This window comes from Moschus berezovskii, chromosome 6 (assembly GCF_049115385.1).
Source record: "Moschus berezovskii isolate FMDL1 chromosome 6, NW_MosBer_1.0, whole genome shotgun sequence".
Lineage (NCBI taxonomy): Eukaryota > Metazoa > Chordata > Mammalia > Artiodactyla > Moschidae > Moschus > Moschus berezovskii.
This window is the reverse complement of record NC_142465.1, coordinates 36,100,017-36,119,264: the sequence shown is the minus strand read 5'-3', so window position 1 is coordinate 36,119,264 and position 19,248 is coordinate 36,100,017. Positions and strand designations below refer to the sequence as shown.

Genomic DNA, 19,248 nt, shown 5'->3' with positions numbered 1-19,248 from the left:
AGTAAACTCAGAGGGCCCAGTGCTCCAAGGATCTCAACCAGAAAAAGGAGAATAGAGAAAAGGACAGAAAAAGAGAAAGAACGACACGGGGAGACCAAGCTTCAGTGAGCAAGGCCCAAAACTTTATTTTCCAGTGCTGCTTTTATACCCTAAGTTGTGCACATAAAAAATAGAGAAAGAGAGGTATAGAGTCACGCCAAAATCACGCGGGGTCAGCAGTCTTGACCCTTATCAGATCAGGGCTCATTTTTGTATGTCTCGTGATATACAAAAGTTTTAGGTGGTTTACATCATCTTCTGGCCAGGGGGCCTGCTAACAGTTTATGGCCCTCTCTCCTAACAAAGGTTAGTTAGCTAGAAAAAGGCTTATATTCTTTTAAGTTGATTTTCCTAAAGTCAGGTGCTATACACATGACAAGGTTACATTCCTATAAGGTACAGGTGTAGTGAGCTACAAGAAAGGAATTTATTAACTTAAGATCTGATGTGGTTAAATCAAAGGCTACTACTTATATTCTCTATAGGTGATTAATATATTTCCAAGGATACAATAGATAGAGGAAACTTTGCAGCAAGCATTGATTCAACAATGAAATCTTTTTTAGTACTATTCTATTGATTTTAACTTCTTCAACAGATTTCTGTATTTTAGAATATTAGGCTTTCTGTCCTTGCATGGCTGGGAGGCTATAAACAGTCACATTCGTAGTTGTAAGAGCCCGGACAAACTTGTCATGCAAGTTAGAAAGCTATCAGAGGGGCTTGGATTGGAACACTCCTATTAAGCCGAGGAGAACTTTTAACTACAGCTCTGAATTAATGTTTTCAGAGAAAGGTGGTTGGGGGGAAGCCCTGTAAGTATTAGAGGACTTGGTAAGAGGCGTAAGATAGTAAGGCAGTCAGACTCCGGTTTTCTTTGGGGTAGATGCTCAGGTAAGTCCAGGGGGTTCCTCGAGTCCTGATTAGCCTTTGCCTGTCAGGCCTCTTCCCCAGTTGACCTTTGCCACGGGTAGGATTCCCTCGCTGGCTCCCGGCACAGAGGTGTATCATCCTCCCACCAGGCGGCACAGGTAAAACCTGAGGTGCATAGGCTGGGGAGAAATTATGACTCTTCTTACGGAGGGGTTAGCAAGTGATTTGAACAGTGATACAAAACCATGTCGGGAAAGGAATTAATGGTCAGCAAGGAGGTCAAAACCTGCTTTCACCACTTTCTCTTCTTGGTTTATATAAATGCAAATAGTTGAGTTTGTTTGCATTTTTTAATTTAGGTATAGTTGATTTATAGTATTTTATCAGTTTCAGATATACAACACAATGATTCAAATTTTTATAGATTATACTCCATCTAGTTGTTGTAAAATATTGGCTATATTCCTTTGCTATAACAGTCTATCCTTGTACCTTATTAATTTTATGCATAGTAGTTTATAGTCTTAATCTCCTATCCATATCTTGCCCATCTCCCTTTCCTTCTCCCCCCAGGTAACCACTAGTTTCTTCTCTGTATCTGTGAGCCTGTTTCTGTTTTGTTATACTGATTCATTTTTTTTTTTTTAGATTCCACATATAAGTGCTAACATACTGTATTTGTCTTTAATTTATTTCACTAAACATAATATTCTCCAGGCCCATCCAAATTGTTCCAAATGGCAAAATTTCATTTTTATGGCTGAATAGTACTCCATTGTAATATGTGTGTGTGTGTGTGTACACACACACATACATGCCACATCTTTATCCATTCATCTGTTGGTTGTTTCTGTATCTTGCTATTGTAAATAATGCTGCTGTGAACGTTGGGGTGCATGTATCTCTTGAAATTAGTGTTTTATTTTCTTTCAGTATATAACCAGGAGTGGAATTGCTGAATCATATGTTCTACTTCTAGTTTTTTGAGGAAACGCCATTCTGTTTTCCATGGTGGCTATACAAATTTATACTCCCACCAATAGTATAAAGGGTTCCCTTACTCCACTTCCTCACCAAAATTTGTTTTTCACGATTTTTAAATTTTTATTTTTGGTTTTGCTGGCTCTTTGTTGCTGCACACAGGCTTTCTGTCGTTGCTGTGAGTGGAAGCTCCTCTGTAGTTGTTGTGCATGGGGTTTTCATTGTGGTGGCTTCTCTTGTTGCCAAGCACAGGCTCTAGGCATATGGGCTCAGTAGTTGTGGCTCACAGGCTTAGTCGCTCTGCAGTATGTCGGATCCTCCTGGACCAGTGGTTAAACCGGTGTCCCCTGCATTGCAAGGTGTATTCTTAAGCAGTGGACCACTGGGGAAACCCTATTTGTGGCCTTTTTGATGATAGTTTGTCTCACAGATGTAAGGGGATATCTCATTGATTTGCATTTCTTTGATGATTAACAATGTTGAGCATTTTTTCAAGTGCTTGTTGGCCATCTGTACATCTTCTTTGGAAAATATCTATTCAGGTCTTCTGCTGATATTTTAAACTTTTGTTTTTGATATAGAGTTGTATGAGCTATTTATGTATTTTGGATATTAACCCTTTATTGGTCATATAATTTTCAAACATATTCTCCCATTCACTAGGTTGTCTTTTTTATTATGTTGATGGCTTCCTTTACTTTGCAAAAGCTTTTAACTAGGTCCCATTTGTTTACTTTTGTTTTTGTTTCTTTTGCCTTAGGAGACAGATCCAAAAAACAACTGCTGTGTTTTATGTCAAAGAGTGTTCTGCCCAAGGTTTGGTTCTTATGGTTTCCAATCTTACATTTAGGCCTTTAATACATTCTCAGTTTCCTTTTGTTTCTGGCATGAGAAATATATTCTAATTTCATTCTTTTACATGTATCTGACTGGTTTTCTCAAACCACCTATTGAAGAGACTGTCTTTTCCCCATTGTTTATTCTTGCCTCCATTGTTCTTGACTGCTGTTATTTTTTCCCATTCTGGGGGTTGTCTTTTCACCTTATTTATAGTTTGCTGTGCAAGTTTAATTAAACTTTTAAGTTTAAATAAGTCCCACTTGCTTATTTTTGTTTTTATTTCCATTACTCTAGGAGGTCAGTCATAGAGGATATAGCTGTGATTTATGTCACTGAGTGTTCTGCTTATGTTTTCCTCTAAAAGTTTTATAGTTTCTGGTCTTATGTTTGGGTCTTTAATCCATCATCTCTTTTTTAATGAGTTTGTTTTTGAAGTATAATTGACCTACAACACTATGTCAGTTCCTGTTACACAACATAGTGATTCAATATTTCAATACATTCTAAATGATGAGCACGAGTCTAGTTGTTATCTGTCACCATACAAAGATATTACATAATTATTGACTATATTCCACACACTGTACATTTTATTACCCATGACTCATTTATTTTGTATCGGAAAGTTTGTACCTCTCCTATTTCTATCCTCCCTTATCCCCCTATCATCTGGAAACCACCTAGTTTTTCTCTAGGAACTCTGTTTCTCTTTGGTTATGTTTGTTCATTTATTTTGTGTTAGGCACCACATATAAATGAAATCATATAATATTTATCATTCTCTGACTTTTTAATTTGACATGTACCTTGTAAGTCCATCTCTGTTGCTACATATGACAAGATTTCATTCTATTTTATGGATGAGTAATATTCCATTGTATGTGACATATGTCTTCTTTATTCATCTATTGATGGGCACTTAGGTTGCTTTCATATTTTGACTATTGTAAAGAATGTTGTAATCAACATATAGGTGCACATATTTTTGAATTAGTATTTTCATTTTCTCCCAATAAATACCTGGAAGTGGAATTGCTAGATTGTATGGCATTTCTATTTTTTCATTTTTTGAGGAATCTCCATACAGTTTTCCATAGTAGCTATACCAATTTACATTCCCACCAACAGTACACAAGAGTTTCCTTTTCTACACAGCCTTGCCAACACTTATTTCTTGTCTTTTTGAAAACAGCCATTCTGACAGGTGTGATATCTCATTTTGGTTTTGATTTGCATTTCCCTAATGATTAGTGACATTAAAAATTTTTATGTGCCTTTTAGTCATCTGTTTTTTTTTTTTAAATGAATATTCACGTCCTCTCTCCTTTTAAAAAATCAGAGTTTTTTTAATGTTCAGTGTATGAGTTCTTTTCATATTTTGGATATTAACCCCTCATCAGATATCATTTGCAAATATCTTCTGTTGAAAAGCAGCCTTTTTGTTTGTTGGTAGTTTCCTTGGTGTGAAAAAGCCTTTTATTTGTTTATTTTAGCTTTTGTTTCCCTTGCCTGAGGAGACAGATTAAAAAATTGCATTGCTAAGAACTATATCATAGAATATACAGCCTATGTTTCATTCTAGGAGTTTTATGGTGTCAAATCTTACTCTGATGTCTTTAATCCATTTTGAATTTATTTTTGTATATGTTATAATAAAATAGTCCAATTTGATTCATTTACATGTAGCTGCCCAGGTTTCTTAACAGGATTTATTGAAGAGGCTGCCTTTTCTCCATTGTATATTCTTGTCTTATTTGTCATAAATTAATTACCTTTATAAGCAAAGGTTCATTTCTGGACCCTCTATTCTGTTCATTGAGCTATGTGTCTATTTTTGTGCCAGTACCATACTGTTTTGATTACTGTAGCTTTGTGGTATAGTTTGAAATCAGGGAGCATGATACCTACATTTTATTTTGTTAATAACATTATTTTGGCTATTCTTTTGTGTTTTGATACAAATTTTAGGATTATTTGTGCTAGTTCTGTGAAAAATGCCAGTGGTATTTTGATAAGGATTGCGTTGAATTTGTAGATTGCCTTGGATTGTTCAGCTATCTTAACAAAATTAATTCTTCAAGTCCATGAGCATGGTATAACTTTCCATTTGTTTGTATCATCTTCAGTTACTTTTATCAGTGTCATAGTTTTCTCTTTACAGGTCTTTTACCTGCTTAGATAGATTTATTCCCAGGCATTTTATTCTTTTTGATATAATTATGAATGGAAATGGTTTCTTAATTTCTCTTTCTGATAGTTGATTGTTAGTGTATAGAAATGCAATAGATTCCTGTGTGTTAATTTTGTATCTTGCACCTTTACTGAATTCATTTATGAGTTCTAGTATTTTTTGGTGGTATCTTTAGGATTTTCTCAGTATTGTATCATGCCATCCACAAATAGTGGCAGTTTTACTTCTTCTTTTCCAATTTGGATTCTTTTTATTTCTTTCTCTTGTCTGACTGTTGTGGCTAGGATTTCTAATACTACATTGAATAAAAGTAGTAAGAGTGGGTATCCTTGTCTTGTTCCTGATTGTAGAGGAAAGCTCTCAGCTTTTCACCATTTATTGTAATGTAAGTTGTAGGCTTGTCATATATGGCCTTTATTATGTTGATATACTTCATGTCTAACTTTTTTAGTTGTTGTAAGTTTTTATCACAAATGGATGTTGAATTTTATCAAAGCTTCTTCTGTGTCAATTGAGATGATCACATGATTTTTTTTCTTCAATTTGTTGATGTGCTATATAACATTGATTGCAAATATTGAACCATCTTTTTTTCTGAAATGAATCTCAGTTGATCATGATGTATGATCCTTTTAATGATGTTGAATTCAGTTTGCTTATACTGGTTGATGATTATTATATCTATGTTCATTATGATATTGGCCTATATTTTTCTTTTTTTGTGATTTTTTTATCTGGTTTTGGTGTCACAGTGATGTTGGATGGTTGGAGCATTTCACTTTGCTTAATACCTGCCACATCCATCTATGTTGTCCCAGCTGGCAAAATTTCATTTTTTAATATCTGAGTAGAGTCCCTTGGACTGCAAGGAGATCCAACCAGTCCATTCTAAAGGAGATCAATCCTGGGTGTTCATTGGAAGGACTGATGCTAAAGCTGAAACTGCAATACTTTGGCCACCTCATGCAACGAGTTGACCCACTGGAAAAGACTCTGATGCTGGGAAAGGTTGGGGGCGGGAGGAGAAGGGGACGACAGAGAATGAGATGGCTGGATGGCATCACCGACACTGTGGACATGAGTTTGAGTGAACTCCGGGAGTTGGTGATGGACAGGGAGGCCTGGCGTGCTGTGATTCATGGGGTCGTGGAGAGTCGGACACGACTGAGCGACAGAACTGAACTGAACTGAATATTCCATTATCTTTCTATCTAATCTCACATCTTCTCTATCTATCAATGGACATTTAGGTTGCTTCCGTATCTTGGCTATTGTAAATAATGCTGCAATGAGCATAAAGATGCATATTTCTTTTTGAATTAGTGGTTTTTTCCTTTACGTAAATACTTAAGTAGAATTGCTGGGTCTTATGGTAGTTCTTTATTTAATTCTTTTTGAAATCTTCATAGTGTTTTCTTTAGTGGCTGTACCAGTTTACATTTCAATAGTGCATGAGGGTTCCCTTTTCTGCATATCCTTGCCAGCACTTGGCATCTCTTGTCCTTTTGAAAATAGCCATTCTGACAGGTGTGAAGTGATCTTTGGTTTTGATCTTAATTCCCTTATGATTAATGATGTTGAGATCTTTTCATATGCCTGTTGGCCATCTTTATGTCTTCCCTGGGAAGATATCTATTCAGATCCTCTGTCCATATTTTTTAAAGTTTTTTTTTTTTGTTATTGAGCTATATAAGTTCTTTATATATTTGAATTTTAACCCGTTATTAGCAATATGGTTTGCAAATATCTCCCTCATTTAGTAGATGTTTCTTTTGTTGGTTGTTTCTTCACAGTGCATAAATGTTTTCATTTTATGTTGTTTCATTGGTTTATTTTTGCTTTTGTTGTCATTGCCTTTGGCGTCATGTCCAAAAAACATTGCCAAGAGTGATGTCAATGAGCTTATTGCCTGCTTCTTTCTAGGAGTTGTATGGTTTCTGGTCATATATTCAAGGCATTTTGAGTTAATTTTTGTGTATGATGTAAGACAACTGCTATCTTTGGAAAAGCCCACTTGTAACATTGGCTCTGGCTGATGATTTCAAGATGGTTCCTACCATTCTACAACTGATAAGAGTGTTTCATTGTGCCTTAATTGTTTCCACAAATAATATGGTTTATGTACAACAGCTGCTTTCTCTTTTGGAGTGTAGAATTATGTGTATGTTATATGAGGGGTGCCCACATGACCAGCCTCCACTTTAAAACTGTGGGCACTGAGCCTCTAATGAGTTATTCTGGTCAGCAACATTTCACATATGCAGTCACAACTCCTTGCTTGGGAAATAAGTGTGTCCTGTAAGTGACTTAGCATGTACACATGTGAGCCTTTACTGGGAGAGGAATTTTGGAAGTTGGTACTTCATTTCCTCTGGACCTTGCCCCAGGCACTTTTTCTTCTGTTGATGATTTTATTCTGTATCTTAATACAACTATGTGCTGAATTCTGTGAGTCCTCTTAGTAAATCACTAAACCTTGGTAGCGATCTTAAGAATCCCCAACATACCTAGTTATAATGAGGACTATGGAATTTAGTTTCTAGCTGGGTAGCCATGTGTCCAGCTAAAACTATAGAACCATGGGACAAGGGAAGAATGGATTGGGGTAAAAAATAGAATCCTGCCTCACCCACATGTTTATTGATTTCTTTGCTTATTATTCCTAATTGTACTTTAGATCTTCCTTTTAGATTTATTTTCCTTCTTTTTAGAAGATATTCCTTATCACTCAGCATAAAAACCAAATGCTTAGTGTGGCCTCAAGATGTATGTAATGTGGCCTAGATATCTCTAGGACCTCATCTTTTCCCATACTCCCCATTCTAATTTCTCTCCAGTAGCTCTAGTCTTATTGCTGTTCTTCGGATATACAAAACACATTCCATTTCATGACTGTACTTGCTGTTTGCTCTATGCATAGTGCTCTTTTCTCAGATAGCTATATGGTTCACTAACTCCTTTTTTTTTTTTCCTTCAGTTCAGTTCAGTTAAGTCACTCAGTCATGTCCAGCTCTTTGCAACCCCATGAATCACAGCACGCCAGGCCTCCCTGTCCATCACCAACTCCTGGAGCTCACTCAAACTCATGTCCATCGAGCCAGTGATGCCATCCAGCCATCTCATTCTCTGTCGTCCCCTTCTCCTCCTGCCCACAATCCCTCCCAGCATCAGAGTCTTTTCCAGTGAGTCAACTTGTCACATGAGGTGGCCAAAGTATTGGAGTTTCAGCTTTAGCATCAGTCCTTCCAGTGAACACCCAGGACTGATCTCCTTTACAATGGACTGGTTGGATCTCCTTGCAGTCCAAGGGACTCTCAAGAGTCTTCTCCAACACCACAGTTCAAAAGCATCAATTCTTCGGTGATCAGCTTTCTTCACAGTCCAACTCTCACATCCATACATGACCACTGGAAAAACCATAGCCTTGACTAGATGGACCTCAAATGTCACCTTATTGGTGAGGACTTCTATGATCACCTATGAAAAATATCAAAGTTTTAGCATGCTGTCATATTTGTCCTGCTTTAGAGTTCTCCATAGCATTCAATATAGTGTCACACGTTATGTGATGTTATTTGCTTGTTTATTGTCTGTCTCCTCTCATTAGAGTATTAATCTATGAATATAGATTTTATCTATTTTATTCATGACTGTATCTGTAGCACTTTCAGCAGTGCCTGGAATATAATAACTTAATAACTATTTTGTAAATGAATGAAAAACTGATGAAATCCCTTAGAAGCTACTTCAGTGTGTTAGTTTTCAAGAATTTCTGTAACAAATTTACTGAGAATCAGGCTGCTTAAAACACAGTTTAGTCCATGGTTCTGGAGGCTGGATGTCAGGAGGTCTGTGTTCTCTGACAGTTCTAGACAAGAATTCTTTCTTGCTTCTTCTAGCTTCTAGGTGTTTTTTTTTTTTTTGAGAGGCAATCCTTGGCGTTTCTTGTAGATGCATTAATCCAGTCACGTGGTCATTTACTCCCTTTGTGTCTTGTCAGTTTTCTTTTCTATATGTCTGTTTCTGGTCCAAATTGCACCCTTTTATAAAATATCAGTCATATAGGACTAGAACCCATCCTAATGGACTCATTTTAACTTGATTATCTCTGTAAAGATCCTATTTCCAAAGTAGGTGTGAGGTGCTGGGTGTTAGAACTTCAACACACCTATTTTGGAGGCAAAATTCAGCTTTTAACACCGAGAGTCAACTTTTATAGTATTTATTTGTCTGAAAAAGCTAATCTTATACTTATTGTTGAATTAAGACTTTACTGATTATGCAATTATAAGTCATAGTTATTTTTTTTCTCAGCATTTTGAGGGTAGTACTCCACCTTTTTTGGCTTCACTGATATGATGAGAGTCAAATTGTTGTTTCTTTGTAGAATATAAACCTTTTCTTTCAGGCTAATTTTAAAGTAATTTTGTTTTTGATGATCTGAATTTCACTATAATACAAAAGGGGGTAGATTTGTATTTTTCTAAAACTCATTATAATTTCTGTAACAGAATCATTTCTTATACCTAATCAAAAATTGTTAAAGTTAAATATCTTTCCATAATGAAAGCTCCAGGTTCAATCGCTTTACCAGTATATATTCTAAACATTAAAGAAACAGTGACACCAATGTTATACAAACTCTTTTGGAGACTGGAAAAACACTTCCCAACTTGTTTTACAAGCCTCAGTTCAGTCAGTTCAGTTGCTCAGTCGTGTCTGACTCTTTGCGACCCCATGAATCACAGCACGCCAGCCTAATATAACCTTGACACTGAAACTGACAAAATCATTGCAGTAAAGGAATGTTACAGGCCAATCTCTTTCATGATCTTAGACGTAAAGTTCTTAAACAAAGTATTAACAAATATATTTCAGTAAATGTAGAAAAATTATAATTCAACCTGAACAACTTGAATTTATTTATAGTATGTATCATTGCTTTACCATCTGAAAAATTGATTAGTATAAATTCACTACTTAACAGGATAAAGGAAAACAAATCATATGAATTTCAATAGATATAGAAAAATTGTTTAATCAGATTCATCACACTTTCATGTTTAAAACTTGTCAAAAAACTAAACATAAAAGGGAGAAGGGAACTTTTTCACTCTGATACAATGTTCACAAAACCTGCAACAAACATACTTAATGGTAAAATATTAAAGACTTTTCCCCATAGGCTTGAAATGAGACATGAATACCCACTATACAGTTTAAACTTTACACCAGAGACACCAGCCTATGCAATTGGCAAGAAAAAGAATAAAAGTTGTAAGGAATGGAAATAATAAGATAAACTGCCATTATTTGAAAATTATATGATATTCTATGCAAAAATCAAAAGAATCTACAGATAAACTATTATAATTAAAAGTGAATTTAGGAGATTTACCACATACAGGGTCAATATATGAAAATTAATTGTACTTTTATAAATAAGAAGCCTTGGAAGAAAAACTATGGCAAACCTAGACAGCGTATTTAATAACAGAGACATTACTTTGCCAACAAAGGCCTGTATAGCTAAAGCTATGGTTTTTCTAGTAGTCATGTACGGATGTGAGAGTTGGACCATAAAGAATGCTGAGCACCGAAGATTTGATGCTTTTAAACTGTGGTGTTGGAGAAGACTCTTGAGAGTCCCTTGGACTGCAAGGAGATCAAACCAGTCAATCCTAAAGGAAATCAGTCCTGAATATTTGTTGGAAAGACTGATGCTGAAGCTGAAACTCCAATATTTTGGTCACCTGATGCGAAGAACTGACTCCTTGGGAAAGATCCTGATGCTGAGAAAGATTGAAGCAGGAGGAGAAGGCAAGGACAGAGGATGAGATGGTTGGATGGTGTCACCAACTCGATAGAAATGAGTTTGCGCAAACTCTAGAAGTTGGTGATGGACAGGGAAGCCTGGTGTGCTGCATTCCATGGGGTCACAAAGAGTTGGACACCACTGAGTGACTGAACTGAAATTGTATTTTTATGAATAAGAAACCATTGGACAGTGAAATAAAAATTAAGTTTTATAATAGCATCAACAAACACTGAATACCTAAATATCAGTTCAGTTCAGTTCAGTTCAGTCGCTCAGTCGTGTCCGACTCTCCGCGACCCCATGAATCACAGCACGCCAGGCCTCCCTGTCCATCACCAACTCCCGGAGTTCACTCAAACTCATGTCCACAGAGTCGGTGATGCCATCCAGCCATCTCATTCTCCGTCGTCCCCTTCTCCTCCCGCCCCCAACCTTTCCCAGCATCAGAGTCTTTTCCAGTGAGTCAACTCGTCGCATGAGGTGGCCAAAGTATTGCAGTTTCAGCTTTAGCATCAGTCCCTCCAATGAACATCCAGGATTGATCTCCTCCAGAATGGACTGGTTGGATCTCCTTGCAGTATAAGGGACTCTCAAGAGTCTTCTCCAACACCACAGTTCAAAAGCATCGATTCTTCGGCGGTCAGCCTTCTTCACAGTCCAACTCTCACATCCATACATGACCACGGGAAAAACCATTGCCTTGACTAGACGGACCTTGGTTGGCAAAGTAATGTCTCTGCTTTTTAATATACTATCAAGGTTGGTCATAACTTTCCTTCCAAGGAGCAAGCGTCTTTTAATTTCATGGCTGCAATCAGCATCTGCAGTGATTTTGGAGCCCAAAAAAATAAAGTCTGACACTGTTTCCACTGTTTTTCCATAGATCTAATAAAAAAATGTTCACTATCTCTACACAGAACACTATAACACATTGTTAGAGAAATTAAGGAACTAGATGAATGGTGTGTTATTCATGTTCATGGGTTGGAAAGCACAACAATGTAAGGATGTCAGTCTCCCACATTGACTGTACCAGCTATCAATTTATTGCTCCTTAGCTCCAGATCTACCTTTCATTGCCTGATCTGTGATAACAGAGCTGGAATCTGTGAATATTTTTCCCTTGCCAGCTGACATGATTTTAACTTTGTCAGGAGAGGGCAGTAGAGGGATAGTGGTAAAGAAAGAGGGTTCTGGTGTACTCCTCTAGGCAGGCTCCTGCAGTATGTGTCTTCTGCATCACTGGGCTCCTGCAGCTCTCATGACTTCTGAAATGCCAGGCTCATTCAGTACATATAACTTATACAGGGCCTGCTTCACTAACTTGAACGGCTTATGTAGTGCCTGGTTTCAGCAGTGCTTAGCTCAGCACCTCTCATGAATGGCTTCCTTGGCATCCCTTGCATGTCTGTAATAGGGTGCTACTGGTCTGACACCACCCTTTGAATGGCTTCTTCTGGCAATCACTCAGGTGACTTTGCAGAGATATCACAATGAGATATCACCCCACACTGGTCCGAATGGCCATCAAACATCTGCAAATAATAAATTCTGGGGAGGGTGTGGAGAAAAGGGAACCCTCCTATACTGTTGATGGGAATGTAAATTGGTACAGCCACTATACACCAGAAGAGTATGGAGTCTCCTTAAAAAATTAAAAATAGAGTTACCATATGATCCTGAAATCCCACTCCTGGGCATACATCCAGAAAATATGAAAACTCTACTTCAAAAAGATATACACCTCAGTGTTCACAGCAGCAGCAGTATTTATAATAGCCAAGACATGGAAGCAACATACATGTTCATCAACAGATGAATGGATAAATATACGGTACATATATATATCTGTGTATATATATATGTGTGTGTGTGTATATATATATATATATATATATATATATATATACACCTAAGTCTGTATGTTTAAGCTTCCCAAGTGGTGCTAGTGGTAAAGAATCCACTTGCAGGAGGTGCGAGAGATGCAGGTTTGATTACTAGGTTGGGAAGATTCCCTGGAGTAGGAAATGGTAACCCACTCCGGTATTCCTCACTGGAAAATTCCATGGGCAGAGGAGCCTGTGTGGGCTACAGTCCATGGGACTGCAAAGAATCAGACACGACTGAGCACAGTCCTTTACTTACTTACTTTTGTAAGTTGAAACTGCAATACTTTGGCCACCTCAGGCGATGAGTTGACTCACTGGAAAAGACTGATGCTGGGAAAGGTTGGGGGCGGGAGGAGAAGGGGACGACAGAGAATGAGATGGCTGGATGGCATCACCGACTGTGGACATGAGTTTGAGTGAGCTCCGGGAGTTGGTGATGGAGAGGGAGGCCTGGCGTGCTGTGATTCATGGGGTCGCGGAGAGTCGGACATGACTGAGCGACTGAACTGAACACACATACATACATACTGTGCCAACTCTTTGCGACCCCATGGACTGTAGCCTACCAGGCTCCTCCATCCGTGGGATTCTCCAGGCAAGAGTACTGGAGTGGGTTGCCGTTTCCTTCTCTAGGAGATCTTCCCAACCCAGGAATCGAACTCGGGCTGGAGGCAGACGCTTTACCATTTGAGCCACCAGGGAAGCTCGTGGAATATTAGTCATAAAAAAGAATGAAACAATGCCATTACAGCACACGGATGGATCTAGAGATTTTCATACTAAGTGAAGTAAGTCAGACAGAGACATACAAATATCATATGATATCGCTTATATGTGGAATCTAACAAAAGTGATACAAATGATACACACTGAGGAAACCAGAATTGAAAGAGACACGTGTACCCCAATGTTCATCACAGCACTGTTTACAACAGCTAGGACATGGAAGAAACCTAGATGTCCATCGGCAGACAAATGGATAAGAAAGCTGTAATACATATACACAACGGAATATTATTCAGCTATTAAAGAGAACACATTTGAAATGGTTCTAATGAGGTGGATGAAACTGGAGCCTATTATACAGAGTGAAGTAAGTCAGAAAGAAAAAATACCAATACAGTATATTAATGCATATATATGGAATTTAGAAAGATGGTAATGATGACCCTATATGTGAGACAGCAAAAAAGACACAGATGTAACGAATAGACTTTTGGACTTTGTGGGAGAAGGTGAGGGTAGGATGATTTGAGAATAGCACTGAAACATGTATATTACCATATGTGAAACAGATCACTACTCCCAAGTTCGATTCATGAAACAGGGCACTTAAAGCCGATGCACTGGGACAACCTGAGGGATGGGATGGGGAGGAAGTTGGGAGGGGGTTCAGGATGGGGACACATGCACACCCATGGCTGATTCATGTCAGTATATGGCAAAAATCACTACAATACAAACAATATTGTAAAGTAATTCAGTTCAGTTCAGTTCAGTTCAGTCGCTCAGTCGTGTCCGACTCTCCGCGACCCCATGAATCACAGCACGCCAGGCCTCCCTGTCCATCACCAACTCCCGGAGTTCACTCAAACTCATGTCCACAGAGTCGGTGATGCCATCCAGCCATCTCATTCTCCGTCGTCCCCTTCTCCTCCCGCCCCCAACCTTTCCCAGCATCAGAGTCTTTTCCAGTGAGTCAACTCGTCGCATGAGGTGGCCAAAGTATTGGAGTTTCAGCTTTAGCATCAGTCCCTCCAATGAACACCCAGGATTGATCTCCTTTAGAATGGACTGGTTGGATCTCCTTGCAGTATAAGGGACTCTCAAGAGTCTTCTCCAACACCACAGTTCAAAAGCATCGATTCTTCGGCGATCAGCTTTCTTCACAGTCCAACTCTCACATCCACACATGACCACGGGAAAAACCATTGCCTTGACTAGACGGACCTTGGTTGGCAAAGTAATGTCTCTGCTTTTTAATATACTATCAAGGTTGGTCATAACTTTCCTTCCAAGGAGCAAGCGTCTTTTAATTTCATGGCTGCAATCAGCATCTGCAGTGATTTTGGAGCCCAAAAAAACAAAGTCTGACACTGTTTCCACTGTTTTTCCATCTATTTCCCATGAAGTGATGGGACCAGATGCCATGATCTTTGTTTTCTGAATGTTGAGCTTCAAGCCAACCTTTTCACTCTCCTCTTTCACTTTCATCAAGAGGCCTTTGAGTTCCTCTTCCCTTTCTGCCGTAAGGGTGGTGTCATCTGCATATCTGAGGTTATTGATATTTCTCCCGGCAATCTTGATTCCAGCTTGTGCTTCTTCCAGCCCAGCGTTCCTCATGATGTACTCTGCATATAAGTTAAATAAGCAAGGTGACAATAAAATAAATAGATTAATTAATTAAAAAAAGACAGAAATAGACTCACAAATACAGAAAACAAACTTATGGTTGCCAGAGAGAAAAGTGAGGGGAAGGGTTAAATTGATAATTTGGGATATAGCAGATACACTATTATATACAGTACTGCGATAGTACACAGTAGTATTATGCATGCATGCTCAGTCACTTCAGTCATGTCTGACTCTTTGCAGCCCTTGCAACCCCATGGACTGTAGCCCTCCAGACTCCTCTGTCTATGGGGATTCTCCAGACAAGAGTACTACAGTGGACTACCATTTTCTTCTCCAGAGAATCTTCCCAACCCAGGGATCAGACCCATTATCTCTTGTGTCTTCTGCATTGGCAGGTGGATTTTTTACCACTGCACCACCAGGAAAGCCCATATATGTGTATGTCTGTGTCACTCACTCAGTCATGTCCGACTTTTTGTGACCCCATAGACTATAGCCTGCCAGGATCTTCTGTCCATAGAATTTTCCAGGCAAGAATACGGGAACGGGTAGCCATTTCCTTCTCCAGGGATCTTCCTGACCCAGGGATTGAACCCAGGTCTCCTGCATTGCAGGCGGATTCTTTACCATCTGAGTCACCAGGGAAGCCCAAGTTAAAGGCTGGGCTATGTCTGCCCAGAACAAGGGGTGCAGCCCCATGTATGGGTATGAATAGATATAAATGTATCACTTTGCTGTTCCTCTGAAACATTGTGAATTAACTATACTTAATTAAAAAATAATTAGAGCTGGTGAGGATGTGGAGAAAGGTAATATTTATATACTGTTCTTGGGAATGTAAATTGGTACAGCCACTATGGAAAACAGTATATATGTGCTTCTAAAAACTAAAAATACAAGTACCATAAATTGCAACCTAATAATCCCACCTCTGGATAATCCCACATTTGGATAATACCCAAAGGAAATTAAATTACTTTGTCAAAGAGATATATTGAGGAGATAGTTCAAAGAAATGTTCTTTGCAGCATTACTTACAAAACCAAGACATGGTTGCAACCTAAGTGTCCATTGATGAAAAGATAATGAAACAGTGGTGCATATGTGTATGCGTGTGTATAGAGTAGTCTGTTATATATTATATATAATAGGCTATTACTCAGCCATAGAGAAAAAGGAAATACAACCTTTTGCAACAACATGGATGAACCGTGATGGCATTACTCTAAGTGAAATAAGTCAGACAAGAAAAGACATATACTGTATTAATTCACTTGTATTTGAGATATAAAAAAACTGAATTTATAGAAATAGAGTTGAATGGTGATTTCCAGGTGAAAGGTGGTAGGAGAAATGAGATGTTGATCAAAGGGTACAAACTTCCAGTTGTAAGATAAATTAAGTTCTGGAAATATAATGTACAACATATTGATAGCAGTCAGCAATACCGTGTTAAAGTTAGTGAGAGAGTAGATCTTAAATGGTCTCCCTAAAACAAACAAATAAGCAAACTCATGCCCATGAATTTAATTATGCTCTTGAGAGTCCCTTGTACTGCAAGGAGATCCAACCAGTCCATTCTAAGGGAGATCAGTCCTGGGTGTTCATTGGAAGGACTGATGCTGAAGCTGAAACTGCAATACTTTGGACACCTCATGTGAAGAGTTGACTCACTGGAAAAGACTGATGCTGGGAAAGGTTGGGGGCGGGAGGAGAAGGGGACGACAGAGAATGAGATGGCCGGATGGCATCACCGACTCTGTGGACATGAGTTTGAGTGAACTCCGGGAGTTGGTGATGGACAGGGAGGCCTGGCGTGCTGTGATTCATGGGGTCGCGGAGAGTCGGACACGACTGAGCGACTGAACTGAACTGAACCATGTACCCCATCAGCCAGAAGTGACTTGGCTATCTGAAAGATGGGACAGACTTACTGAAGAGTCAGTTATGGCACAATTGAGAGGTAACATCCTGAAAGGATGGAATTTAGTATTATAGGATGCAATATTTTTCTTGACTTTTTCTCTTAATATGTTGCTATCTCCCCTATAAAGAAGCCTGGGAATAAAAGGGTGGAAGTGTGAGTGTTCCTTTCATTTTACGTAAAATAACCCATGCTAGGTTATTGTATGTATGTACTCTCCTGGTTTTCATATCTTAATCCTTGAGGAGAAATGCTTAAAGCAGGTTAAAAACAATGGTTCCTATGAAGGGAAAGGTAAAATAGCTACCTGGCCATTTTGGGCTTCTTTTGCCTCTGAGCCAAGAGACGAAAAAGAGCTTACTCAACTGGCTGGAGTGATTGATCCTGATTATGAAGGGGAAATTGTACGGCTGCTGCTACCAAATGGTATCAAGGAAGACTAGATCTGGAACACAGAGTAGGCTCTGGGTTTTCTCTTAGTCTTTCAATGCCAAATAGTAGATTAAGTTAATAGAAAACAATGGCACGCTACTACCACCAAAAAAAAAAAAAAAAAGTGGCAGAATACTGAGAACTCGGGCTTTTCTTAAATAGTAACTTTACTAGGTTAAGAACTCTAATTAGGTTCTGACTGAGGACAGAGGGATAATAAAACTGTGGAAAAGGAAGCCATAGATATTAATTTTGTCTGTATGATCAAGTAGAGAAATGAAGACTATAATAGGTTTGGATATTTTCTCTTATTTTTTCAGATGTCCATATTTATTTATTATTTATACATGCCAATGGGCTTTCCTGGTGGCTCAGATGGTAAAGAATCTGCCCACAAGACTGCAGAAGACTCAAGTTCAATCCCTGGGTTATAAAGATCCCCTGGAGAAGGAAATGGCAACCCACTCCAGAATTCTTGCCTGGAGAATTCCATGGACACAGGAGCCTCTCAGACTATGGTCTGTGGGGTTGCAAAGAGTCAGACATGACTGAGCAAGTAATACTTTAACTTTCAACATTTTTTTTTTTTTTGGTTGCATTGCAAGGCATGAGGAATCTTAGTTTCCCATCCAGGGATAGAATCCATGCCGCCAGCAGTGGAAGTGTGGAGTCTTGACCACTGGACTGCCGGGGAAATCCATTTCTTATTCCACTTTTTATTTTGTATATATAAGTTGATAGAGTCCAAATTTACTATGATCTTTGTGATATCATTAAATTTCAAATTTAATAGATTTAAATTAAATTTAAATTAAACTCTGCTTTTTAAATTATTATTTTTTATTATGTTAAGAATACAGCTCTTGGTCCTCCGAGTGCCGGGAGGAGCGGTGGATTCTTTACCCCTGAGCCACCAGCTTTCCAAGCTAGGCCTCATCGAGAAGAGGACTCAGAGGAGTGTGACCAAGGAGAGCCTTTGTCAACATCAACAACTACTGCAAATTATAGCAAGGAAAAACAAATGGAAGCCCTGCCTGATGCAGCTGTTTTGGCGACTAGACTTAAAAACACTCTTATCCAGTACCACAGCCTTGAAGATGAAAAGTGGCGAGTTGCTAAGAAGACCAAAGATGTAATAATTTGGAGGAAACCGTCAGAAGAATTTAATGGATATCTCTTCAAAGCCCAAGGCGTGATAGATGATGTTGTCAATAGTGTAATAGACCACATACGCCCAGGTCCCTGTCGCTTGGATTGGGACAGCTTAATGACCTCTTTGGATGTTTTGGAGCACTTTGAAGAGAATTGCTGTGTGATGCGTTATACAACCGCAGGTCAGCTGTGGAATATAATCTCCCCAAGAGAGTTTGTTGACTTCTCCTATACTGTGGGCTACAAAGAAGGGCTTTTATCCTGTGGGATAAGTCTTGACTGGAGTGAAAAGAGATCAGAATTTGTTCGTGGATATAACCATCTCTGTGGTTGGTTTTGTGTTCCTCTTAAAGAGAGTCCAAGCCAGAGTCTTTTGACAGGCTATATTCAGACAGATCTGTGTGGAATGATTCCCCAGTCTGCAGTAGATACAGCTATGGCAAGCACTTTAATCAACTTCTATGGTGATTTACAGAGAGCCTTACAAAAGGCATAATATGCTTAAACTTATGGTAGTAGTATATTCCCCGAATCAACTCCATCTCTTAGCTGCATGGCTCATAAAAAATCCTTCCCTCTCTTCTGCATAACCTGTAAAAATTTTGAGATGTTTTTGGTTTACTTTATTTAGAAAGTAAATAGCTAGCTAGAGTGAGCATCTCAGTTTTCCTAAACAGTTGTTTGCACGTTGTTTGGAATGGTAGTGTGTCTAGGAATGGAGAGGATGACAGAAATTCACCAAGAAGTAGATATA

General features: G+C 38.6%; 1 pseudogene; it reads left to right on the top strand.

The window, feature by feature from the left end:
- The first annotated feature begins 18,308 nt into the window (after positions 1–18,308).
- On the top strand, positions 18,309–18,990 carry LOC129536236 (stAR-related lipid transfer protein 4 pseudogene; annotated as a pseudogene).
- The last annotated feature ends 258 nt before the right edge of the window (positions 18,991–19,248 follow it).